Source organism: Leucopleurus acutus (genome assembly GCF_964270905.1).
Source record: "Leucopleurus acutus genome assembly, chromosome: 10".
Taxonomy (NCBI): Eukaryota; Metazoa; Chordata; class Mammalia; order Artiodactyla; family Delphinidae; genus Leucopleurus; species Leucopleurus acutus.
In genome coordinates this window covers 11,198,801-11,226,436 of record NC_139153.1, presented here as the reverse complement: position 1 = coordinate 11,226,436, position 27,636 = coordinate 11,198,801, and positions in this window count along the sequence as shown.

Below are 27,636 nucleotides of genomic sequence, written 5' to 3'. Positions count from 1 at the left end.
GTCCCAGCAGTCTCTGAGACTGTCCTCAATTTTCATTCTTTTTTCTTTATTCTTCTCTGCACCAGTTATTTCCAGTATTTCATCTTCCAGGTCACTTATCCCTTCTTCTGCCTCAGTTATTCTGCTATTGATTCCTTCTAGAGTATTTTTAATTTCTTTTATTATGGTGTTCATCATTGTTTGTTTGCTCTTTAGCTCTTCTAGTTCCTTGGTAAACGTTTCTTGTATTTTCTCCATTCTATTTCCAAGATTTTGGATCATCTTTACTATCATTACTCTGAATTCCTTTTCAGGTAGACTGCCTATCTCCTCTTCATTTGTTTGGTCTGGTTGGACCTTGCTCCTTCATCTGATACATATTTCTCTGTCTTCTCATTTTGTTTAACTTTCTGTGTTTGGGGTCTCCTTTTCACAGACTGCATGTTCGTAGTTCCCATTGTTTCTTGTGTCTGCCTGCAGTGGCTAAGGTTGGTTCAGTGGGTTGTGTAGGCTTCCTGGTGGAGGGGATTGGTGCCTGTGTTCTAGTGTGTTGGGCAGAATCTTGTCCTTCTGATGGGCAGAGCTGCATCCGGTGGTGTGTTTTGGAGTGTCTGTGAACTTAGTATGACTTTAGGCAGCCTCTCTGCTAATGGGTGGGGTTGTGTTCCTGTCTTGCTAGTTGTTTGGCATGGGGCATCCAGCACTGTAGCTTGCTGGCTGTTGGCTGGAGTTGGGTCTTTGTGTTGAGATGGAGATCTCTGAGAGACCTCTCGCTGATTGATATTATGTGGGGCTGGGAGGTCTCTGGTGGTCCAATGTCCTGGACTTGGCTTTTCCACCTCGGAGTCTCAGGCCCAACACCCGGACAGAACACCAAGACCCTGCTAGCCACACAGCTCAGAAGAAAAGGAAGGGGGAAAAAAAGGAACAGATAGAACCCCAATCCAAATGGTTAAAGCAGAATGAAACAGATAAAATGACACAAAGGAACATACACATACACACTCACAAAAAGAGAAAAAAGGAATAAATAAATAAATAAATGTTTTTAAAAAAGGAAGAGAGCAGCCAAACCAATAAATAAATCCACCAATGATAACAAGCACTAAAAGCTAAACTAAGATAAACATAAAACCAAAAACAAATCAGACTCAGAGAGCAAACCCCAGGTCTCCAGTTGCTCCCGATGTCCACCACCTCAATTTTGGGAATATTCTGGTCTATTCAGGTATTTCACAGATGCAGGGTTTATCAAGTTGATTGTGGGGATTTAATCTGTTGCTCCTGAGGCTGCATGGAGAAGTTTCCGTTTCTCTTCTTTGTTCGCACAGCTCCTGGAGTTCAGCTTTGGTTTTGGCCCTACCTCTGCATGTAGGCTGCCCTCAGGTGTCTGTTCCCCATCCAGACAGGAGCGGGTTAAAGCAGCAGCTGATTAGAGCTCACTCAGGCTGGGGAGAGGGAGGGCTACTGTAGACATAATTGGAATGAGCGAGCCTGTGGCGGCAGAGGCTGGCATGATGTTGCAACACCCTGAGGAGCGCCGTGTGCTCTCCTTCAGAAGTTGTCCCTGGATCATGGGACTCTGGCAGCAGCATTCTGCACAGGCTCTGGGGCAGAGGTGTGGATAGTGACCTGTGCTTGCACACAGGCCTCTTGGTGGCAGCAGCGGCAGCATTAGTGGTTCATGCCTGTCTCTGGGGTCCGAGCTGATAGCTGCAGCTCACACCCGTCTCTGGAGCTCGTTTAGGCAGTGTTCTGAATCCCCTCTCCGCACGCATCCCGAAACAATGTTCTCTTGCCTCTCTGGCAAGTCTGGACTTTTCCCCAGACTGCCTCCTGGCTAGCTGTGGTACACTAGCCCCCTGCAGGCTGTGCTCGCACAGCCAACCCCAGTCCTCTCCCTGGGATCTGACCTCTGAAGCCCGAGCCTCAGCTCCCAACCTCCACCTGCCCCGGCAGGTGAGTGCTGGTCGGCACCGATCCTCTGTGCGGGAAGCTCTCCGCTTTGCCCTCTGCACCCCTGTTGCTGTGCTCTCCTCCGCGGCTCCGAAGCTTCCCCCCTCCACCACCTGCAGTGTCTGCCCGTGAAGGGGCTTCCTAGTGTGTGGAAAGCTTTCCTCCTTCACAGCTCCCTCCCACTGGTGCAGGTCCCGTCCCTATTCTTTGTCTGTGTTTTTTCTTTTTTCTTTTGCCCTACCCAGGTACGTGGGGAGTTTCTTGCCTTTTGGGAAGTCTGTGGTTTTTTTGCCAGCGTTCAGTAGGTGTTCTGTAGGAGCTGTTCCACATGTAGATGTATTTTTGATGTGTTTTTGGGGAAGAAGGTGATCTCCACGTCTTACTCCTCTGCCATCTTGAAGGTCTCTCCCCTACTTATCTTTAAATCCCAACCCCAATAGTGAGAAACCTGGCTCTCACCATCCGCCATACATTTACTTAATTGTTCAATTCCAGTTGACATATATGGCAGTTTCAGAACTGTCAAACCATACCCACGTGTGCTACCACTTTATCAACTAGAGTATAGTGCTTTTGAACAGTTTCTTTTGCATTTAATCTTACAGAGTTTACTCACTTCCAAAGTTAATTAGGCCATCATTTCTTCTTCCACTTCCTTCATCAAACTTGTTTTATATTTTTAGAATACAATCAGTTTGTTTTGTTATATTCAGCATTCCACCTTAGGATTCCCCCCAGTCTCCTAAATGACTTCTAAAAATTTGCATATATTAAAGGTCATACTTTGTGTTATACAGATCTATGGATTTTTGACAAATGCATGATGTTACGTGTACACAATTAGAGTATCAAAAAATCTTCACTGCTCTGAAAGATTAAGTGTGCTTCACCTATTTCACCCTTCCTTTCCTCCATCCAATGTCTTGGCAACCATTGATCTCTATATTATCTCTATGGTTTTGCCTTTTCCAGAATATCATATAATGGAAATCATACAGCCTTTCCAGACTGCTTTCTTTCGCTTAGCAATATGCATTTGAGATTCATCTTCTTTTCATGGCTTGATAGCTAATTCCTTTTTATTGCAGAATAATATTACATTGTATCAATATACCTGAGTTTGCTTATCCGTTTACCTGTTTAAGGACATGTTGCTTGTTCACAGTTTGTGGTGATTGTGAATAAGGTCTTTATAAATGATTGTGTGCAGGATCTTTGTGGACTTAAGTTTTCACATCATTTGCGCAAATAGCATCACTTGCTTTTCTTTCATATATCCAATATCCACCTTCTGCCAAAGCTTGCTAATTTTCCTTTTTATTGACTGAATGTTGTATTATGAGAGGGTAGTGGTCTTACTTCTGGCGTACAGTGGTAAGCCCAAGTATCTATTGTACCTGATTTATGGAGCACAGTCTAGTGAGGGACACATATTTTAGCAGATTAATCACACAAATAAATTAAAAATTGCAACTGTACCATCTTAACCAAACAAAGTTAATATCACCAATAATTGGACAAATCAATTTCATGTGTCTCCTGATACAGTACACTGGGAAGGGAAAACATTGGTTCTTTGGTATTTTGGCAAAAATTAAATAACTGAAATGTGACCATAACGGACATTAGAGAAACTCAAACTGAAGGTTATTTTACAAAATAACTGGTTTGTATTCTTAAAAAACATCAAGGTCACAATAGACAAAAACAAACTGAGGAATTATTCCAGATCAAAGGAGACAAAAACATTTGACAACTAAGTGTGATATGTGATCCTGGGTTGGACTTCAAATCAGAATTTTTTTTCCTATAAAAAGGAAATTATCAGGAAATTGGATTGGTGAGGTATGAATAAAGTCTATAGATAATGGTATTATGTTCATGTCAATTTCATAACTAACTTTTAACTGTGGTATGTAAGGAAAGGTCTCAGGAAGCACACAAGTATTTAGGAGTAAAGTGGCATCATGTTTGCAAGTTAAATGTGTTATAAAAAGAAAAAATAACATGCATGTATGCATAGAGAGAAAATTATAAGAGATGTGGAAAGCTTTAACATATAAAAGTCTACACAAATGAATAAAAATCACAAATGCAGTTACGTTCTGAGAATGAGACAAATGTGATGCTTTGATAGAAAAATAGAAGGATTAGGTGAATAAGGGGAAGGGAGAACATTTAAATCAGTATCAGTCAACAAATAATTATTGCACACTCACCATGTCCCAGGGACTGGCTCTGGGTGATGGGAGGATGATAGACATGAGGAAAAACAGAGTTTCTGTCCTCAAGGAGTTTTCATGGTAGAGGGACATTAAACAATCTCAAATAAATTATGAAGATAATTTCAGGAAGACCTGTTAGGGGTCTATTTGGTTCGTTCAGGATAGAAACGATTTTTCACCTGGACCACGGTACTGGTGGTGGGTTTTGAAGGAAATGAATTAATTCAGGAGAGACATTTAGCAAGTAAAAGAGTGAGAGAACATATTTGCAGGTTGAGGTAAGAGGATGGTGTCTAGATTTCCCATCAGGATTCTGGATTTCCACCTTACCATGCCTCTCAAATAGTCCATCATTAAGATGCAAACATATTAATGCACAGAATTCAAGTTGAACTCTTTTTTTGTTTGTCACATGTTCCACAGAATTTTCAGGTAATTTAGATTGACATTTCTTAAGCACAATATTGGCTTAGTTGTTGTTGCATTAAACAGTCTGTGATGATGTTCTCCTGTTTGTTAATTCAATTCCATCTTCTCTCTTTTTCTTAATGTCTTTGAATAAATAAATCTACCCAAGTTTCGAAGCTGACATCATGCCCACCTCATCACGTTCTCTCCCATTACCTACTTTAATCTGTTGGACATCCTTGATCATTACTCCAGCTGTGTCCTCCTTCATATCACTTCTTTTCTCTCCTTTCTACCATCAAACATTTCTCTTTAAATACCTATTTCAGGAGCTCTGCCTTAACTCTTCTCATCTTGCAAATGAAAGACTCTTAGGAAGTCTATATCTATCTTTGGAAATGCTTTCTTCTTTCAGAATTAATATAATCAAATTAAGATGACAAAAGGTTAGAAGAAGCTAACTTTTGAATGGTTATTCTAGTACAAGCATAGGGTTGCAAGAGATCTTAAAATCATAGAAAATTAAAAACTCTTTAATTCAGCCCTCCATATGATAAGGAGATGCCCATCTCAAAGACTGTTATTTATATTTCCCAATTAAATGTCTCCAGGGATGGGAAACTCACTACTCTCTGTGCCAGTTTTTATAATCTCTGACTGTTTTAGAGACCTATTCCATATCAAGCTAAAATATACCTCATTATCAGTAAGGACAAGCTAAGCCATACTGAGATAATGAGGAGCCCCCAAATCTCCACGGCATAGCACATGAAAGTTCCTTTCTTGCTTATTCAAAAGCTGCACATCTGGGTGATGTTTTAGGGCAGCCCTCCTCCATGTAGTGACTCAGGAATTCATTCTGCATCCCTTCCTGCACAACAGGCTTGCTAGGGGAAGGAAGAGCAGAGGCATTCTATACCAGTAGTTAAATGCTTCAGCAACAAGTGACACAGCTCATATCTACTCCCGGAGCTATTTATGTAGTTCTACTTAATTACAAGGCAGCTGGGAAATGGGGAGAGCACATGGATATTCAGAGAGCAGTAAATATTCTCACCGCAGCTGGGCTCTCTGATCACCAAATATCGCTTTGTTCCCTTTAACCACCCGGCACAGTTGCTCCATCCTCATGGAGGCTACGTAAAATTCCATCCAGTCACTGCACTGAGTTCAGCGTCCAGAATCTCTGGGTGATGTGGCATCGTATCCGCCTTCTCATATCCAATCATGGGTCCTTTTGTTACCTAAGAATTTAAAACAAGAGAAGCACACCCTTCTTGAAGACTGCAAATCTTATTCATTTTATTTCCTGCCTATGTGGAGTGGTGAGGGCCCATGGTGGCTTTAATTCTTGAAAAGTCATACGTTTAGACCAGGAACATATTGTTTGGCTAATACATCTTTTCTAAAGCCTTTTAGGTTTCTTATGCTTCTGCTTCCAGTCATTTAAATGTGGCAGTAGCCATGCCCACCTTTCAATATTTTTCTCAATCCTTATTTCATTTTATTCTCACTCCAAAGGTTTATTCTCTTAATGGCATTCTCTTGAGGCTGTCAGGCTTTGGGTGAGGAAGTGTCATTTCTATTGGTATTTTTAGAGGACACCTGTGACTGTAGTCAGTGCGCAGTTTATTGATTGTCTGGTAGGAGTAAATGTGAGATGTAGTTAACCTTTGAAGTGGTTTACTCCATGCGAATGACACCCAGGATGCTCCTAGCCCCCACCTACCCCAGACAGAGGACGGTGCCTTGTTTCACTTATATTTGGGTGACACTAAATAACACAAGGTCCAAATCTCTAAGCTTAGAGGGTGGTAAACATTCCCCATGTTCCCATACCATTGAAGAATTTTATTGTAACTTTCTAGGGGAAAAATTGAACTATGAAGATAGCAGAGGTGTGGGGAAGAGAGGATGGATTTGAGAGGCATTTAAAAGGTACACTCAACAGTAAGTAATGACTGAGGCATGTAGTATGGACAAACAAGGAAAATTCGAGAACTTCCACATTCAGATGGCATATTGAACATATATATCTAATTCCACTTTCTCCCCGAAATACGTTAAAAGGTATCATAAAGATATTTTAAAAATAGATTGTAAATTCATAATATTTTGGAAACTGGAAGGCAGATAGACTGGAAGGAAGTAATGACTAAATGGACTTGAGAAAGTAAGATTCTAAGATCACGAAGGAAGACCTGAGAACACTATGACATGCATAGCAGAATCCCTATTTAATGAAAATTGAAATATCACTATAATTAGAATTTGGGGGAGGAGAAGCAGAAGGGTGAAGGAAGAGAGCTACAGTCTCAACTACCAAACAGCACATCAAGAGATGATGCCTCAAATATATTTTAAAGATATTAATTTATATGGAAAGGAAAAGATCTGTAAGTTTCAGAAGAGCTAAGAAAATCTAAAGTCATTGCATCTGGGGAGGGATATCTTTTATGTCTATTTATACTGTCTGACTTAAAATTCAAACATATATTATTTTCAGAAATAATTATGATAAGTTTTCCTGATCTGAATCTTTTAAAGATAAAAAGAACTATTAAAAGTGGAAGGCATTCAGGAGGATAACAGAGGCCAAATCTGTCCATTGACGGATGAGAAAATTGAGGCCTAAGATACTTGTGTCTAATGTTGCAGTTCTCCAAACACAGACACTGTCAGGAATGCAGTCTTGGTATAAATTAGTTTGTACTCCAAATAAAAGTCTCAACCATTCTAGTAGGAAGGCAAGGATGTGGTCATGGCAGTTCCACGCCAGTGCGATGCTGACTTCTTGCCTTTGTATCAAAATGGTAGATTAAACGTATTAAAAAAGCAATGGCGACAGCATTGTCTCAGTGATTAGCCATGGTAACTGTGAGGAATTAAACTGCAATCTGGATGCAGGAAGGGAGAATTATTTATGTATTTCAATGAGAGGGAAAGTGGAACACGCTGCGGATAGGCTGAGGTGAAGGCATACTAATGGGAGTGACAGTAATGAGATTATATGTATTATGAGCACTGACAATTATACTCTTGTTACTAAAATACACAAAGGGAATGAACACAATTACGCGGCAGACGCTATGGGACAATGAACTTATTGTACCATTTGCACTGTAGTCTGTAAAAGTTTGCTGGTTGATTTTATGTGTTTATGAGAACAAAATGAAGCGTTTCCCCTCTTATGCGCCATAAAATTTGGGGAGACTGATATTTGAAGAAATTGGACTAGACATGGGCCTTCAGTGGTCATCCACTTCAGGGTTTTTTTTTTTTTTTTTTTTTTTTTTTACTGTGCTGCTTGGGGATTTTGAGTGAGGGGTGTAGGGGAAGGTGAAGAGTATTCCAGGCCCCTTTCAGCCTACCAGAGCAATGCTACCTTTATCTCTTTCGTTAAGTAGGTTGTCCCTATAATATTTTATATAACAACGTGATTCTATTGAAAGAACAAAGTTTGGAATTCAGAAGGCTTTTTCAATTTCCTTGCTTTTGAGATGAGGCCTCTGAGGCCTTAAGAATTGAAGTGGCTTGCCTAAGATCAAACCGAGCTAGAATGAGATCTAAGTCCCTGAGTCCTTGGTTCCCCTCGTGGCATTCCATTGCCACTTGTTCCATCACAAATGGATGTGCAGAGAGCACGCTTTGTTTGTGATGACAAACACTTGGACGGACTTCGTCCACCATGGCGGACTTCTCCAGCACTGCAGAAACTGGCACTGCAGTTTAATTCCAAGACAGCAGACCAGCACTGATGACCTCCCAGAGATGATGCCTGGATGGGTTGAAAAGGGCCCTACAGACCAGACTGTGTTAATTCATTTTGATTGAAATGATTTACTTCAAGAACAATGGCTTGCAGTAAAAGCCAAAGTACAAAAGCACTTAAGAACTTACTATAATATATGCCAGTTACCGTATACGCACCTTACATACAGTACTCACGGTTAATACATCCAGACCTAGAGAAATGAATCATTTATTTGGAACTGCAGCCACCAGTCAACAGAATATTTTCAGTTCATACACGATATGGCTTTCTGTATGTGAGGAAATAAAAACAGAACAGTTAAACTCATGGACATTGGATCTCTGCAAACTGAAGTGAGTATGGTTTTTGGAAGCAGCAGTCATTTAAGATGGTAGAAAAGGTGGATAATCAACTCATTTTGACTCAGAAATGGTGAACATCCCAGTTACACTGCTGAGGCCAATACCTCTGCCTTGAGGAGGGCCCCTGTGGATGGGATCCCTGGGCTTCCTTGCCAGCTGGCTTCCAGTGGGAGGTGCTGGCAGAAGACCGGGTAGAGGGTAGGAAGAGAGTGAGGCTGGGGGATGCTGCTTTAGCAGGACACCTCTGTCAGGAGACAAGACCTTCCAAGACTAGAGTTTCCCTGAGGTACAAGTCTCCCTGGTGGTCTCTCCCCCCTGAACTTTAGGAACATGCTTTCCTCCCCTGTACTGTCACCTGGTGGCTTCCCCGTCTCAGCACTGGGAACTTCTCTAGTTCCCGGGAACCTCATGGTCCTGAACCCTGCCCTCACATAAGTTATTTCATCCTTAAAATCTTTTCATCTGAGCCATCTGGGTTGAATTCTTTTCTGGATCATACTCGATCTAGAGTGAAACTTCCGAAATGTGGTGACTTATAGCCACTCTACTGGCTTTCTAGAAGGGCCACTTGAAGAGTGAGCCTCTTTGGGTACATAAGATATGTAAATTCTTGGACATCTGATAAAGCTTTTTAAAAAAAAAAAACTTTGGCACAGTTTTTCACATACAGCAAGCACGGTTAAAGAACATCTAGGGGTTTTGTATGATTTCTGATTTAGAGTTATGCCTTTCTGTGTCTGAGTGGCATGCCTTACTGTGTAATGGAAACCATATTAGACTGAGGACAGAGACCTGAGTTTCATTTCTTGCTGCCTGACTTCAGCACAGCCAGATGAACTCTCTGATCCACTTTGGTTTCTTTTTTTTTTTTTTTTATATCAGTGATAGGAGTCATTGGGCTGTCTATATCAGCTATACAGTTTCTGTGATACCGCACTTGCCTCAAAGTGCAAAAAATATTCCTGTTCACATGTTTGCATGTTATTTGGCTTTGCTTTACATTTACAAACTGATTTCTAGGTGTAGATAGCAAGTCTGCCATGCAGGGAGAAAAGGAAGAGCTGACCAGCCTAGCATGGTATCACGTGCTATGAATGCTCTTGGAAAATAGTGGCGGGGAGAGCATGGCACATGTGCACGTTCCCTTTTTTGCAAGTCTTTGGGGGCAGTGTTTAAATCACATAGCATTCAGTGCCTCTGGTAGCTGCAGATGAGATACCAAAACGGGTTCCCCTGGAAGCCCTTGGTTCATGTCAGTCGTGCTCAGTGATGAAGACAATTTGTTTCCCTTCCCTGCCCCCCCTAACTCCCCCACGCCCAGGCTCTGTGCTCCCCTCCTTCCCTCTGCAGTTATTTCCCAGGCATAGCTAGAGGGAGCTGCAGACTAAACTGCTTTCTTCTCTTGCATCTTTGCACGTGTCTGATGAGGTCAGATTCAAACCAGGTTCTCTTCTCTGCAGAGCCAACTCAAATCACATCACAATAACTGTTACACGGGGCAAGATTGGAAGTGTATTTACTGCGTCCCTTCATGGACCTGCCACCCTGTCCCTGAGGCAGGAATACAAGAGAGCTGATGCACCAGAATTGCTTTCCGGGAGGAATCTTTCCCCTTTGGCTCTGTTTCCAGTTGGTCTCTAGGAACATCTCAGACATTAAGAGGGGGAACGTGGGACTCATCCAGAGCTCTGACCTTTGCCAACCTTTTGTTTTCAAATTGTATAAACCTGTAGGATTCCCATTTTTCCACACAGTAAGAGAAACCAGTCCCTGAGGAATTTCTGCTCTACACTACAAAACTCTAGATTTTTGTTCATCTGTGCTAGTCACTTTAACTTCTTTTTTATCTATCTTTGTGCTTTACATTGCTACCGGATACCTAAGCAGTAATATTTTTTCCTTATAGCATATTAAAGCAAACTGAGCTATGCTGGGCTCTCTGTGAAATCCACACGGTGTCTCTCTTTCTCTGGAAGAAAAAAAAAAAAAAAAGGTTTACCTAAACCTTTTTCTTTCCCCTTTATTCTCTTTTCACACAAACACTTTTTATTTATTTATTTTTTTTATAATAAACATCTTTGTAGGTACTAAGGAAGCTTTGTTGCGAAATTCTCTTTTATAATAGTCTGTCCGAGGCAAAGTTTCAGCTTCCTCTCCTGATCTCTTGAGATCACTTTCCAAAAAAGGGCTGCACAGGCACAGTGATGGGACATGTTGGTGAATGTGTTTGGGGGCTTTGGGGATCTGTCATACTAAGACTATGGAAATGTTGGGGCCTGTGTTTGAGAACTTGTGTCTCTTCTCTCATCCACTCTTCCATGAATGAGGGCAAGGCTGCTTTTGGCTTTTTCCCTGGTCTCTACTACCAAGCAACTAGTTCTTGGAGAAAACAGGATCAAGCGACAACTCTGCAGTCTCTGCTTTCTTATTATCAGGCAGGCTCATTCCTAACAGGACGGAACATACAATTGTGTCACATCCCACCACTTGGAGGAGATAAGGAAGAAGCCCAAGTGGCAACTGAGAGCACTCAGCATCCTGCCTAATTGCACCTGAGAGGTGGACCTGGATGTATTTCTCTTGACCGTTCATGTGCGTATAATCTAGGCATACGAAGTGGGGATTAAGGAGCACATAGGTTACTTTCTTTCCACCAGTGCTGAGGACAGTCCTTCTCATCCAAATGTGCATCAAAGCTGCTCTTGACTTTAGACAATAGGAAGTGTATTGGACAGTAACCCTGGGCTTGATCTGATCTGTACCCTAGTCATTTCTCATTCCCTTAGGGCTGAGTTAGGACAGTAGCTGCCTTGCTGGACCTCCATTGTGTTTGTCTGCCCAATATCCTTTTTAATTTAAAAAGGAGTATTCAATCTTCTTTATAAAGTGAGGGGGAAACACTTCATGTCTTGAAGAGACTGCGTGTCAGGACGCTTTCTGTCTCCTGGGCAAGGTGTCAACACACAAACCAAGCTCTCATGGGAGCTGGATCCCTGAAAAGTGAATCAAGAAAAAAGAATATAATTGATCCTGATTCTTCCCACCGGCCTGGCCAGAAAGAAAATACCTATGAATTCCCACTCAGCTGAATTTCCAGAGCTGCTCTGGACCGGGGCCTTTCCAAAATTTGGTCCCTCAACTTTCTCCTGGGTTCTTTGACCTACCAAACATCCTTCTGATGTGTTACCTCCCTCCTTTTTTTAAAGTTTCTGCAAGTCAATTTTTGTTGCTTACCATCCCCCTCCAACTCTAGCTGTTCTAATCTTCCTTTTTTTCTTTTCTTCTTTTTTTTTTTTTTTGCGGTACTTGGGCCTCCCACCGCTGTGGCCTCTCCGGACGCGCAGGCGCAGCGGCCATGGCTCACGGGCCCAGCCGCTCCGCGGCACGTGGGATCCTCCCGGGCCGGGGCACGAACCCGTGTCCCCCGCAATGGCAGGCGGACTCTCAACCACCGCGCCACCAGGGAAGCCCTCTTTTTTTCTATTTTTTTAAAGTCTCTGCCTTGCATGTTGCTTTCAGAATAATCTCCCTACCCCACAGGTGATAGATCCCTGCTCACACCCTCAGTGCTTCTAGGTCTTCACTGGTCTGTGTCTTAATCCCTCAGCCTGGCTTTTAACATTTTCCACACACTGTCTACACCGTCCTTCAAAGGAAGACATGCTCAAAGAGTCAAATGATAAGGGAAGTAATCAGAATAGGGCTTAGAGAAATAACACAGGAGAACTGGTGACTTACATGAATGTAAAAACAATAAGATGTAAAGTCCTTTCCTTCTCTAACCTTCTGTGCTTCAAATCTTGTCCCAACTTGATTTTTCTCATACCAGTTTTTGGGCCTCCCCACAATAAAGATGTTTCTCTGTGAAAATCTAAGCTTTATGTGTACTACATACCTATGAAAAAGTACACCATGAAAATTAGTGGGTAAATAAAGGGGGTACAAATATATTAACCGTGAGCCCCATTAATTCTGCCATTTGACGATTCTTTGGTATCCTCAAGCTGCTTGTCCCAGTCCTACTTTCATTATATCTCAGGGATTTTGCTTGGCTGTTTCAAATCTCAAGTTTTATGCTCCTTTCTCTCTTTTTTCTTTATCTATGTAGTCTATGCTTTCACATTCCGTTGATCCAAGACATGTTCAGGGAGTGAGTTGGTCTGATGGAGGAGGCCAGGAGAGATCCATCGTTTGCTTGGATGAAAAGCCGGTTTAAGTGTTTCTGGCATGTGCTGTTGAGCGGGTAATATCAGTCTTCAAGGAAAATAGATGCTTGGAAATTTTGGTGTCTAACTTTGGCTCCTTTCTATCATGGCTCGATGTCAAGATTCAGGCTAAAGCAGTCGCTTTCCAGGTTTTATTTTATGTAATTTGATCACCTTTTCACCCCCTCTTTTCCCATTTAACTTTCATTCCTGGATCTGGAAAATCATTTAAAAAGTTATCTTTACGTTAAGGGAGTAAAATGCATTAGTTGAATTTGAGGTGTTTTCATAAGAAAACCGTCATTCGTAATGATGGACAGAAAGTGTATTTCTCTTAAATCAGTTTCTGCCTCACTTTCACCTTGTTCTTTTCATTTTCTTCAACCCTCTCATGCCTGGCAGGGCCTTCAGTTTCTGTAAAGGAATGTCTCTGCAGTGTTCGCAATGGTACCTTTATAACATTCTCCACCGCACGTGAAAACATCTAAATTTACTTTTTTTTTTTCAAGGTGTCAAGGTGCATGGTCTATTAACTAAACATGTGAGTACCGATTTGTCTTCCCTGGGTGCTTGGGCGTGAAGTCTGGCTTGCATTCAAAGCTGTGCCCACAGATCTTGGTGCTGAATGACCCGTGCTATCCAATGCCATGTAAGGCGTGTAAAATTTCTATTTCCTTGTAGTAGACGTGTGAAGTCATCGGGGTTTACCCATTCATTCATTCATTCATTCATTCAACAAATATCTGTTACATGTGTACTGGATGTCAACTACTGTGATAGATATTGGGTATATAATTGGTGAGCGCAGTAAGGAACAGTGTTTGCCCTCCTTGAACTTGATGGGAGAATATTAGTCAAATAATCCTGTATTAGTCATCTATTTCTGTATAAAAATGATCCCCAAATCCACCAGTTTAAAACAACAAACGTGTATTTTCTTGGTCAGTTCCTAAGGATCATGGGATTGGGAGTAGCAGGAAATTTAGCCTGGTGGTTCTGGCTCAGAGCCTCTTATGAGGTTGTGGTCAAGCTGTTGGTCAGGGCTGCAGCCTCTGAAGATTTATTTGAGTCCCTGCTTTCGGTTTTTTAGGGTATATACCTAGGAGTGGGATTGCTGGACCACATGGCAGTTCTATGATGAGCTTTTTGAGGAAAAGCTGGTCTCCACAGCAGTCAGACTGGTTGTTTGAAAAGATTACTCTGGCTACAGGGTGGAGACCTGCTGAATGCAGTTAGTAGATGCCAGAGGATACATGAGGAGGGTCAGAGGTACAGCCAAGAGCCATGTATCATGGTCGAAAGACCCCTGAGTATGACATGTATAAATATGCATTTGAGTCTCGGCTGAATCACGCAGTAACTGGGTAACTGACTGGCAGCCTAAGCTGCTCTTCTGGGCCTTGGCTTTCCTGTAAGCAAGCCTAATGGCTTATATTAATTTACCATAGTTATTAGGAGCCTGTGATAGAAATGTAAATGGCTATAGGGGAAATCTAATCCCTTTAGAAAAAGAATCTGTACTCTGAAGGATCCTTAAGTTCCAAGGTTTTCTGTGACCACATGCAGATCATAAGTTTTGCTTTGTTACTGCATATTTCAGTGTGATAGATGACTTTGAACTTAAAGGAAAATTCAAGAATGTCTTTTGGGGGAAAAACACGTTTATGAGGTCTGCAGCATTACCTTTGTTTCTGCCTGTCTTAAGGTGGCAGGTAGTTGTAGCCATTTTGTAAAATCTCTTGTTTAAAGGGTGAGGTAATTGTCATATATGTCTTTGTATCTTAATTCACTGTCTCATGCTTAGAAAGCATTTGGTAAATATTCGTTGAATATGAGTAGATATGATAATGTTAAAAAAGGCCAAATGTTCTACCGCTAACTTAGGAAGCTTCAGTTTTCCTTTGTAAATTTGGTATGGGAATAAGGGTAACGCTGCAATAAAAATCTCGGATTTTTGGAGACTATTAGTCAGAGTATTCTAGGAGTTGCCTAGAGCGCAGACAGGTCTTCTGTCTTTTCTCCTCCCTAGAAGCTATCAGCAATAATGTGCTGACTTAGCTGTCATGAAATTGTCATACCGTAAAGGAGCTGTATTTTTATTTAATGAGGTTGAGGTCATAGGCCATCTTACATTTCTTTATTTCTTCTTTCTTCTTTGGAAAAACACGGAAATAAAGTTAGCATTTTATGAATTATAGTTTTTCTGTAGGAGAAGGGTTGCGCTTGTTCACAAGTATGAATGTGTGTTTGCTTGGGTCCTCTATAGCCAGGGATATAAATTTTCAAACTTTCTGCTCTGCATTTGGTCACTGAGCCAACGGTGAATCCAGAGTCACGCTCTTGGCTTCACTTGCTCTGTTTTCAAATCAGTCCCTCGGCCTGGGGTTGGGGGAGGGAATGACAAGTACTGGAGCAACTCTACCGTGTAAGACTAGGAACCCATTCGTGTCTCTGAGAGAGAAGACCAGCTACAGGAGTTTTTACCTCCTTCAGGCCGAGATCTATTTATCACAGGGATTTTTGGATAATAGGCTACAATTACACTGTTTTCAACCCTGGACCACCCTAGCTCTATCTCCTTCTACTTTCTTTTGTAAGCTGGAGGAAGAAAAGGACCTCTCCCTTAGCGAAGAAATCATATTGTGAAATGAAGCCACCTTATCAGAAGATCTGTGTATTTCTGAAGAAGTAGAACGTCTCACTCATGGGCCTTTTGCGGGGGTATTGTTGGCACAGATGCTGATGTGGGCCCCTTGCTAAGTCTTTCTGTCATAAAGTTTCACAAGGCGAGCTGGCCTTGTTTAGGCTGTACCTTTGTGTGGTTTCAGGGTTAGATCTCATACAAGTTCAGAGCTGTTGACAGGATTGCCAGCACTTTTTCAGAGTTGATGAAAAATGTAATGAAGTTTTATTAAAACGTGTAATCTATACATACATACAAAATTCATACAGTAACTCTGTACATATATATTTGCAGGGGAGATATTTATTACTTAATGCTTATGTGCTTTGTTTATGAATTACTAAAAGCCTGTCATTTTTATAATTAAAATGTCATGATAGGGGCTTCCCTGGTGGCGCAGTGGTTGAGGGTCCGCCTGCTGATGCAGGGGACGCGGGTTCGTGCCCTGGTCCGGGAGGATCCCACATGCCGCGGAGCGGCTGGGCCCGTGAGCCATGGCCGCTGAGCCTGCGCGTCCAGAGCCTGTGCTCCGCAACGGGAGAGGCCACAGCAGTGAGAGGCCCGCGTGCTGCCAAAAAAAAAAAAATGTCATGATAACAGTAAGTATATGTGTGTGTGGCTATACTTTTTGAAACAAAACTTGGCATGCGCTTTGTGACTGCGCAGATTATATTGGTAGATATGGGATCCAGTGAACGAATATTTGAAATCATTCTGAAGTATTCAGGACTTCTGAGCCCTGCCAATTATGTATGTGAATGTTTTGTTAGTCTCAGTTTAAGTTTCAGGGATAAAGGATGATTTCTTTCTTCTTCTTTTTTGTTTTTCCTCCAGTGGTTAAATTGTGCATTGGGAGAAAAGTTGTTACCTTTTCTATTTGTTGGAATGAAAACCCTTGAAGCTTACAAGGGGGTCTTTAAAGACTGAAAGTTGCTGAGGGGCTTTGCAAACTCTGATCTAGTCACAGAGCAGACCTTCCACATTCTACTTGTCCCCGACTCCATGTTAAGGTAGGTTGTATGATGGTACCAATAACAGGGTTCCTAACTAGCAGAGGACGAACTAGCTTTACACAGAAGGCAAGTTGAGGCAGATCCTGGAGGCCCATGACGCATTCTGCAGCTCAGGAGAATGGGAGCTGATGAGATTCACAAGGAATAAAATGTTGTGGCTGAACAGCCAAGCTCCCTGTCAAGCACAGTGTAAAGCAAAGCACCAAATCTGTCACCAAAGGCATCAGTGAGTTTCCAGTGAAGTGAGTGCAAACTAGTAAATACTCAGGGGTCTGATGACTCCAAGTGCCATGTGAAGCCCGTTCAGGAGTCATGGTTTATAGGAGCAAAGCCGCCTCCTCCCTCCAGGATAATGACCCTCAGAAGCCGTGATGAGAATTAAATTTCAATTTGTTTCATTTTGCAACTAACAGTCCAGTGCTGTTTGTGGCATGAATGTGATATGTTTCCCCAGTAAATTCAAATTTACAATATTAGAAACCTGACCCAGATGAAGAAAATCTTTTCTATATTGAACCACATTACCTGTGTAGATAGATTACTGATGGTAGTACAAGCAAGCTGATTTTTAACATATTGGAATACATGTACATGTAAATGAAAAATCAGTTCAGATCTCTATACTTTGGTATCATTTTACTCAAAATCCAAAATTATTTTTCAAAGAAAATTCTCATCAGCAAACAGAAATTAGCCAACATGTTGGAAGTACACAATCTTTAAGAAGGAGGAAAGAAAAGACTTTGATATATGCACCAACATTTCATTTGAAACAGTAGGTATTTTTCTCTTTTGTTAGTTTTACCTTCTTTGTGACTGGAGTTGGGCTTGGGGCTTAATTTTCCTCCTCACTCAGCCTGGTGAGCGTATTTGTGAGTGAGTGAGTGAGTTGGGGTGGGCTGAAGATGGCCTTCAGAGTTGAGAATTATGAAGAAAAAGAGGGATCCTGGCAGAGTGAAAAGAGCCTGTGCTTTGCAGTGGCTGTTCCAGGTATCTGTTGCTAGGTAACAAATCCCTTCAAAGCTGAGTGGCTAAAACATACAATAGTCAATTAGTTTGCTGACAAATCTGCAGTTTGGACAGGGCTCAGGGAGAACAACTTACTTCTGCTCAGATGGGATGACTTGAGTTGCTAGAAGTATCTCTCTCTCCATCTTGTTTCAGGCCTTCTCTGCATCCCCTCTCTGTGTGGCGCCTCAGCCTGGCAGCTCAGGTCTCCAAAGGTGAGTGCTCTGGAGAGAAGGCAGAAGCTGCAGGGCCTTCCATGACCCAGCCTAGGATGCCACTCTGCATCTCTTCTGCTGAATCCAACAGGCTTCTGTCACAGCCACTAATTAACGTGGTAAGGATAGATTTCAAACAGCAGTAACTATTTCAGTAGGGAAACGAGCCCAGTGTGAACTGAACTCAACTTCAATTCGTACGGAGGTGACTGGTTGTTGTAAAGGGAGGGCAAAGGAATAAAGAGGGAGATGAGCAGGGTCTAAATAGACTCAGGGAAGTGAAACATTATATAAAGCGGAAAGCAGCGCTTGGTCCATGTGACACCCATCTGGGTTTGCTAACTAAAGCTTATGGAAATTAGACTCCTCCCCTTTTAGAGAGGCTGGGATTCAGAGACCCTGTCTTCAGGCGCCGGCTGGAACAGTCCATTTTTTGGTCAACCTTGAGTTTTCTCAGGCAGGAACTTTAAGGGGGATGACAGTCATCCCAGGATGTGGCCTGGAGCTGTTAGAAACCGTGTCAGCGTTCCGTTCAAGGCTTTACTGGGTCAGGGTTGAGGCCCACTCGAAAAGGGGCTCAGAGGAGCCCTGCATGAGACTGATGACGGAGAGCATCTTTCTCATCAGACAGGACCAACTTTCAGAAGAGAAGCACGGAAGGCTGTGACTACCAGGGGTGCAGATTCCTGGGGGGCCACATACAAGTTTACCACAGGAGCCAAAACAAGACTTCTGGATTCAAAGCTGGCTCAGGTCTTTTAGGCCACGTGACCTTAGATGAATTACTTCCTGCTGAAGCTTGGTTTCCTTGTTGGCAAGATGGGAGATAACAGTCCTAGCTACATCATCGAAAGTTATGAGGATTAAATGAGACAGACAGCGCTTGGTACGTAGTAAGCAAAGCGCTCAAAGTTAATTCTCATTATTGTCAGTGTCATAATATCAGTGACTTGGTAATTTACATGATAATATGAATTCTTGGGGACAAAAGGTTTTCTTTGTCATGAAGACCCTGAAAATTCTAAGCATCCTTGTCTTCTCTGAATAGAATCCATGTTCAAATAGCTATATATATATATATATACCCTCCGTTTCTGCCCTCTCATACTTAGCATACAGGAGAATATTGAGAGAATATTTCTGCCATAAGGTAAACTAGAGTGAGGTCATCCCCTGTGTCCAGAACTCAGGTTAGATCGCAACTGGACTCCTTCCTGGTTGTACGGTTGAACATTAAAGGGATTATTTCAAGCGAAGGCAAAATTCACACCTGGGCCCTTTGCCTAAACACTACAGCATCCATGGGCACATATTTTTTTTGGCTCTTCTTAGAGACTGGTATTGTGTTTTGGACAGTTCATAAGGAGAATCCACTGTTTACAACACGACAATTATTGTGTATCATGTAACATATCGAACACAGTCAATGTTACTTCACAGTAAGAGCTCAGTGTGGTCTGTACTGCTGTCAACACATACTTGATGTTGAGAACAATCAGATCTTAAGTGGTTCATTAATCAGAATTCAGCAGTGCTCTGGCCATAAACAAGTGTTGCTTGATTGCCTCAGCTCTGAGGACCCAGCAACTAAACCAAAGTGACTGTGGATGGAAAATTTTTAGGCAACGTGTATCAATTTAAATGTGAATTACTCATCTGTGGTCAATAACATAATATACACTCACTGCAAAATCACCTCTGTGGAAGAAGGTTCAACTAACAAGTTAAGGAAAAAGAGAATTTTATTCGAGCCAAACTGAGGATTACGATCCAGGAGACAGAGTCTCAGAAAGTTCTGAGAACTGTTCCACGTGTTTCAAGTCAAAGGCACAGTCACAAACATTTCTGAGACAAAGGATTGTACATCAAAATGACACATGGATGTTTTACATAAAGTCCACCAAGGATACATTTAATCCAGGTAAGCAGGTACAAAGTGAGTAGCAACTCACCATGATCCCTTACAGAGTTGCGAAAGAATGCTATTCTTTTAACAAGTTACATTGCTTGCCTCAGAAGAAAGGAAAAAAAGAAATCTATCTTTACGGTCCAGCAGGCAATCCCATCTTTGAGAAGGTCTGGTGAATGTGTGATGCAGATGTACACTGCACACTAGGGAGAGAGGGAGGTGACCGAAATGGACACAGAAAGAGAATTTTACGTTTAAATTTTCTTGTCCTGCCTTAAAGTAAAAATTTTATTTCATCACTTCCAAGCAAGGAAGAATGTCAAGAGCAGAAAACATGAACACATTTATGTTAAAGGTAGATGACTTTTGTAAAACTGACTTGCGTCATGAATGACTTTCACCTAGAACCTTGCTGATTCTAGGTCACTTCTGAAAGTGAGAATTTAGGAAATGCTACTTTCAATATCAAAAACTATTGGGAAATATTTCTTATATTCTCCTTCTCACCTCCTAAATGCCATTTTGTAAAGCATTTCAAGATTCTGCATTTACCCAAGAACATAGGATAAAACTAAAACAAACTGAGTTCCTAAAGTATTGTCTTATAAGATAGTTGATCGTAATATCTGCGTTGACTTTACCGAGATACCTCCTTTTCTTTTACAGAAAATATAAACTCGGTTTGGCGTTAATACCAATTATCTTTATTTAAGCCCACATTTTTCCCACAGCTGAGGTGCCGAAGGCCTCTCGAAGTTGTAAATGAAGTGTCGAAGTCCCAGAGGCACCCTGGGTTATAAAGACTTTGAAATGAGAACTCTGTGAATAATTCAAAGGTGTGGGTCCTGTAGTGGGGGGATTATTTCCCTTCGCACTAGACAATAAAAAATTTAGTGTTCTTTATCTTGAAAGTAGGCGGACTAATGGACTGGAGCCAAATGTGGGCCATTGGGTTCGTTCTAAGGCTTTTATCAGTTCAAACGGAGAAAGAGGAAGAGGTTGTGCTTCATGTTTTGGATAAATCACACACAAGTAAGTCTGCTTGGAATATGCAATAATGCTGCTACTATCATTTTGGTTTTAAAATTAGGAAATGATTTAAAAAACAAAATGTGGTGGTTGTAATTAAAGATGAAAGCTTTCCTTATCCGCAAACAAAATGATTGACAGTTCACTCATCTGGAGGGGAGTCCGAATAATTGCTCTGCTGTGAACAGTAGTTTATGGCCTTTGTCACACATGGTGATGAAATTTCCGTAGGTCATCATTCGTTTTTATTTTTCTTGCAGTCGTTTATTGGGACTGTACCCAGGGGTCGGTCGGCTGGTTACCACATGAGTAAATACAGGTTTGACTTGCGAAACAAGTGTCGGAGTCCTTCCTCAAGGCATAGGTTGGAAGTAGCTTCCGATTTGGCAGAGGGAGTCTTTGCTCCAGGACGGATTCTCTTTAACTTGCCAGAAACGTAAGTAAGCTTTGTTGTTTGTTTTGAGCTGGATAGTTGCACTGAGATCACAAGGCCCTGGAGACACACTGAAGCAGACCTTTGCAAGGGGCTAAGTGTGATTATTGTTTTTGGACTTGGGAGCTGAGATCAGCCTTTGATTATTATTATCTTTTTTTTTTAGCATGACACAAGTATAATCCCAATTTACTGGCCTGTGACATCAAAAAAGGTTACATGTCCTATGTTTTAAAAACAGTGGTAACAAAATAATGATTCCATTCAACGTGATTGTTAGCCATGAACACTTCTTAGACTGCCCCCCACCCCAAGTATTTCTGGGAGGCCCCGAAGGGGTATTCCATTTATGATCACAAACCAAGTTGCTGGCAGAGCACTTAGCTATGTCCGCTTTGCTCTTCCGCTTTTGGTCTAGTGCCCACATAGCTGATGTTTTGCCCTAGATTTAATATGACAGGTGTCAGTGCTTATAATCAGACTTCTACTATCAAAGTCAAGGGTCATGTCTACAGACCTCAAGACATTCACTTTTTAAAATTAAAAATTGTATTGAAGTATAGCTGATTTACAATGTTGTGTTAATTTCTGCTGTACAGCAAAGTGATTCACTTATACATATATTCTTGTTTTATATTCTTTTCCATAATGGGGTGTCACAGGATGTTGGATACAGTTCCCTCTGCTCTACAGTATAGGACCTTGTTTTTATCCATCCTGTATATATACTAGTTGGCCTCTGCTAATCCCAAGCTCCCAATACTTCTCTCCTCCACTCCCCCCTCCCCCTTGGCAACCACAAGTCTGTTCTCTATGTCTGAGTCTGTTTCTGTTTTGCAGATACTGTATGTTTGTGTTGTATTTTAGATTCCACATGTAAGTGGTATCATATAGTATTTAAGACACTTATTCTTGAGTTGGGTATTAGTTCCAATAGCAACAAATACACCTCTAAGTCTCAAAAGTTAAACACAACAAATGTTTCTCTTTCACAACAGTCTGATTTGTGCTCAGTGGCTTTCCTGGGCAGTTTTCCTCTGAACGGTGACCCAGGGATCCAGGAGTCTTCCATAGAGTGAGCCTGCCATCCGAACCAAGTGGCCTCAGAGGTTACTACGGAAGGAAAGGGAAGCTGTATGGCCAGGCGTTGATGTGGTCTACATTATGTCCTCCCAGATTCCTTGACTCAGAACCCAGTTACATTTGTTGCAATCTACCTGCAAGGGACGCTGTAGAAATGCAGTCTTTCTGTGTGTCCTGGAGGAGAAACCATGAAACATGATTAGGTAAATATGCAACACAGGGTCTACCACAGGGAACCAGTACATTGCTGAGTTTTAGGCAGAAGATGGACGAATACAGACCCCATGCCTCCCATCCCCATGATGCTGGCCATACTGTGCCCCTACCCAGATCATGAAACAGCTCAGCTGGAGCTCAGAGTCTCACTGCTGCTTCGCTTACTATTTCTGGTTCTTACATCTTGTACTCTAGAAGCTCAAACTGATTCTAGGAGTTCGATACCATGTTCTTTTCCTAATCCTCTTCCATTCTGTCCCTAGAATTCACATTCCTAAGCTAAAGTGTCTTCCTTCTTTGGCTATAAAGCCCAGATTCTTGTTACTGTTAATCTAGGCAAATACAGGAGGCAACAGTTACGGGGCAGGCTGCTTACACTAACATCATCTGAGCCAGAGCCCTGTCACCAGCAGGGCTCTGGAACGTGGGGTTTACCTCGTTTTCAGCTTCTTCAGAAGAGTGTGGGCCTGTTGCCGCCGAGATGGAACTGCTCAGGTACGGAGAGTCTGATCTGTGAAGACTGCATTCGGCATTGGTCAACCAGCTCGTGAGCAACAGTGGCTTAACGTGGTAAGAGTACATCTTTCTTCCTGCCTACTTTTATTTATTTATTTTTTAAGGTAGGTATTTGCTGGCATTGGTTCCAGTCCTTGATGATGCTGAGTCCATAATTTCTGGAGTTTCCCTGTCCTAGCTTTTTCATCTGTGGTTGCAGAGGCCATGTGATACGGGCTATTACATCAGACTGAATGCAGAAGCAGATATGAATTATCACAGTCACTGAAATATAAAATAGTGCCATTCTAGATTTATATATTTTTGCTTTGGAAAGACATTTTTAATGCAAACATTTCTGTTAATGGTTAGTGACTTTATTGCTATTTTTAAATAAATGAAACATAAAAATTTTAAATGTTTCAGATTTAACTTCCAAAATAGTAAATATGTAATCCCCCAAAGAAAAAGGTTTTTGGGGAATCCTCAAGAATTATTAAAGTACTTGAGGGTTTCTGAGACCAACACACTTGAGGAAAAGCTGCTGTATGGAATAAGCAGCTTTTGTGCTCACTGTGTATCACACCTGCTTTTCTCAGTTTATCGTTTGGCTACTGTTCATTGTGTTTTTAGTTATGGGAGTTTTATGGTTTTTATGGAGTTAAATTTGTCAGTTTAGTCCCTATATAATCTCCTCTGTCTTTCTACTATTCTCATGTGTTTCTTCTTTCTGCTTAAACATTATCTCATATTTATATTTTTAGTGCTTAGACATATTAATATATGGATATCACTCTTTTCTCCCCACAGCCACTTCAACGTATATGTCTGAACATCATATTGAATGTCATCCTTCTGCACTCTTTTCATTTGATAAATTCCAATGTATAATCAGTATTTTAAATAACCTCTGATTTCCCCCCCCCAGCCTTTGGGTATTTCTCTGCTAGAACCAGACAGACAGCTCTCATTACCATAGCTTTAAAATAAGACTTTGACACCCACCTGCTTTCAAAAGTGCTCTTTCTTCATTTTCCTCTCCCCTACTTGTCCTGATTATTCTCATCTACTTATTTTTCCACATAAAATTTAGCATAACTCTGAAGTTACAAAAGATATACAGTAATACGGTGATGGGAACTGCATTGAACAAAAGGATCAACTTCTTTATAGTCTAGTCATCCTAGCCATTAGTTAGTCTTCTTATGTGTAGTCAGTAAGTTTATATATTCTTATAGGTCTTGCATTTTTGTGCTAGATTTATTTTTAGGATCTCATTGTGTTCTTTCTAACTTTCTAAGACTATATGGTTAGACACTTAAAGATCTCCATTACTGCAATGCCACAACCAACCTATTTTTAGTGTCATCATTCCCAGTTTTAGGAACTTTTTGGTCAGTTTCTCCTATGGGCTTTCAATTCTTCTGTCTACACTTAACATCATGTTTGTTAATCTTTCATCATCATCCTCATCATTGTCATTATTTTTTTGCCATTCATCTTTTTGCATTTTCTGTCATGCACGAGAAAATCTGAGAGGGAGTAATATTCATCTTTCTAACCTAAGTTTTCAGAAAATATTTTCAAAATGAACTACTATTGCCCTATATCCCAAGGTATCTCTATTTCTGGGATCTGACCTTTTTTTCCCCCCAGCTTCCCAACAGATTTTTGAGGCAGTTCTTCTCCTTTCCATTCTAGAGTTTCTTAAGATTGGATTGCTCCAAAGGGAATTGAGCGGCTATACTGGGTGCAATGGATCATGTGAACTTTAGGGACTTTCCTGGAGTGAAGGGGAAGTAGATATAGCGAAACTTGTACAGAAGTTCAAAAATTATTTTCTTAGTTGTCACACATCACGCAAAATTGTCTGGCCTATACTACTGGATTATCCAGCCCTTTTGGAGAATATGTAAATTTGGATACTTTACCAAAAACTTCAGATGTTATTTGAGCTTGATATAAGTTGCCCTGAAAGAAATAATTTTTAAGGTTAGTTCTCTTGCTTATGGGACAAAGAAAGAAGCATATATTTTTGAAGGCTTTATCATTATTACAATGTTCATAGCAAGCACCATGAGGTCTTTCATTTAACTGTCTATTTAACTCGATTAATGTTGAAAACAAAACAACAGCCCAAACTGGAGTCACTTATGCTAAAAGCCCCACATCACCCAAGTGGGATTTGGCTTAAAATTATAGTTTCAGCTTTCTCAGAAATATACTCTTAAGGCAATCAGGGTAATCTGTATGATAGGGGCCTGCCATCCCATAAAGGAAAGAAACTTTGCAATAACTAACTACTGTTTTTTGCCTAGTATAACTTCCTTGTTCCTGCTCCCTTCTCTCTCTAAAATTCTTTCATTTTGTACAGTTGGTTCCCCAGAGCTTTTCTCGAGCTGCTAGATTGGATGCTGCCCAATATATGAATCATTTAATACAGCCCATAATGTCTTTAAATTTTACTCGGTTGGATTTTTTTGGTTAACAGTTTGAAGGTGCTGATGGGATCCAAAGAAGACTTCTGACAGCTTTGGTGACGACAAGAAACGCAGCTGTTGGTACCCAAAAACTCTTTCAGTTCGCTTTTTCATGATTTTCAAGGGCCAGGGTCCAGTTCCTCTCAAATCCAAGTTCTGCCCTCGTTGCACTGAGCTCCCAGTCTAACTGGCCTTATGGTCCGGGGTTGATCGGTTAGCCTAGATGGCTGGGAGGCTGTAACAGAGCACTCCTCCTTAGCCCTTGGTTCGTCCATGGTCCCAGGCCAGAGCTTGATGGGTCACCTTGAGCCGGCAGATGGTTCCTCCTGGACCCTGAGTCTTTCGCCCTTGGTTAGCTGGAGTCTGCATTTGTTGGGGTCTGCTGGTTTAGACTGTAGTTCCGTTTTGGAAATGGCTGGCTTTGTGCACCTAAGGCCTTTTCTTGGCCAGTCTGCAGTAACATCTCGTGGATTAATGCTGACGTCCACAGTTCTAGTTCCTTGATTACTGCTGTTTTCTCTAACGTGCACATGAGATAAAGGAAGAACATACCTATCAATATAATGACGGGACTCTTGGAAGCCAAAGCTGCACACTTGGTAGTCATGGATCGAGCTCTTAAAAGCTCTTAGGGTACTTACCTAACTTTAAGACTCCCGTACTAGGATAAGTTGGTCCCGGAGTGGGTTAGGGTGACACGAGGTCACTTGCCAACCTCAAGAAAATTTCCACGCAGTGAGGTACACTGTAAAATACCCAGGGGCACATCTCTCTTAGGTATTAAATATCCTCCTGTTTCGAATTGAGCACACCACCTTCTTGCACAACTGCTCATTTTAGTGAACTGTGGCCCTTGAACTTTAAGTCTCTACAGAAACGGCAAAATCTTACCAAAGACAACCTAGAATTACAATGGCCATTTGGGAGAATGTTCCAATTAGATGAGCTTTTTCATTAAAGAAGTACATATGGAAGCAGGGGCTCCCAAGTCAGACAGAAGACGATACTTATTTTACTTGGTGTGCAGAAGCCTCCGAAAGTCTTCACGATTCCAAAATAGCTTCATTGATTCATTATAAAAGCCTGATGAAAAATTAAAGGCACAAGAGGCACCTAAAAGGAAAGACTGTAGGACTGACGTGAGTCCTCCTCCCCTCTAGCCTCCGTTGCCTGAGAACTCAGTCTACTGATCCTGTGCCTGAATTGCCTTTCCCGATGGCCACGTCGTAGCCTTACCAAAACCCTCATATCTACCCTTGAACGAGGACCTCCGTATGGACTCCTCCTAGGGCTGGTGGGAGTCTGAGAAATTCTCCGGTACACTGCTAGCAATTATTCTTGTAAACAGCTAAGAGGAAACTAAAATGAAAATTAATGAAAACCTTGGGAAATTCTGGTAGATATCTGTGTTCCACTCCACAGTTCAAAGCCCCCTCACTCTGGAGGCTGCAGACGAGATCCTGGGAAAACTGGCAGAAGCCCGTGAGGGGTGAGAATCCTTACCAGAGTCGGCGCTCCTGAATCTCGGCAGTATGCAGGCATGAGATGAAGGTAAATTTTCATGTCATCTCCCCTTGAACAAACCCAGCCCTATTTGTTATTGACACTTTCTCTCCCAGGGACAACTACTGCCATCTGATTTGTCTCATTTTGTGTCCTGAGGGGAATTGGTCTAAGTCTGTCTGTCTTTCTTTGGCTGTCTTTGGGAGTAGCTCTGGGTCTTGGGAGGGTAGTATCTTCTGCACCCACTATGGGGACACCTCTTGCATCCATGGAGTTGTTCAGTACTGCCAGGAATATTTACCGTTTGTCCCAGCTGAAACCTGACAAGACATCTGAAATGATTTTTTTTTTTTTTTAAGTAGCTCTATGGTTAAAAGCATGATAGGAATTTTTTTTTTAGGCCTTCTCCCCTAAACTAAAATGAACCTATGTATCCAGAGGGAAAGAAAAACATCCCAAATTTCCATCTTACCTGAAGATCTTATCCCTGACCTAAAGCAGCAGGTTGGAGATAACGCAGTTGGATGGCTGGGTGAGCCTTTGAGGTCATTCAGGTTGCAACCCGAGTCTATGAGGAATTAAAAACAACTGTGTTGGTTTTATAAAATGAGTCTTAACAAGACTCCATGCATCTCTAGAAGCAATTCAAAACCCACCTAACCTTTTTTACCAATCCACAA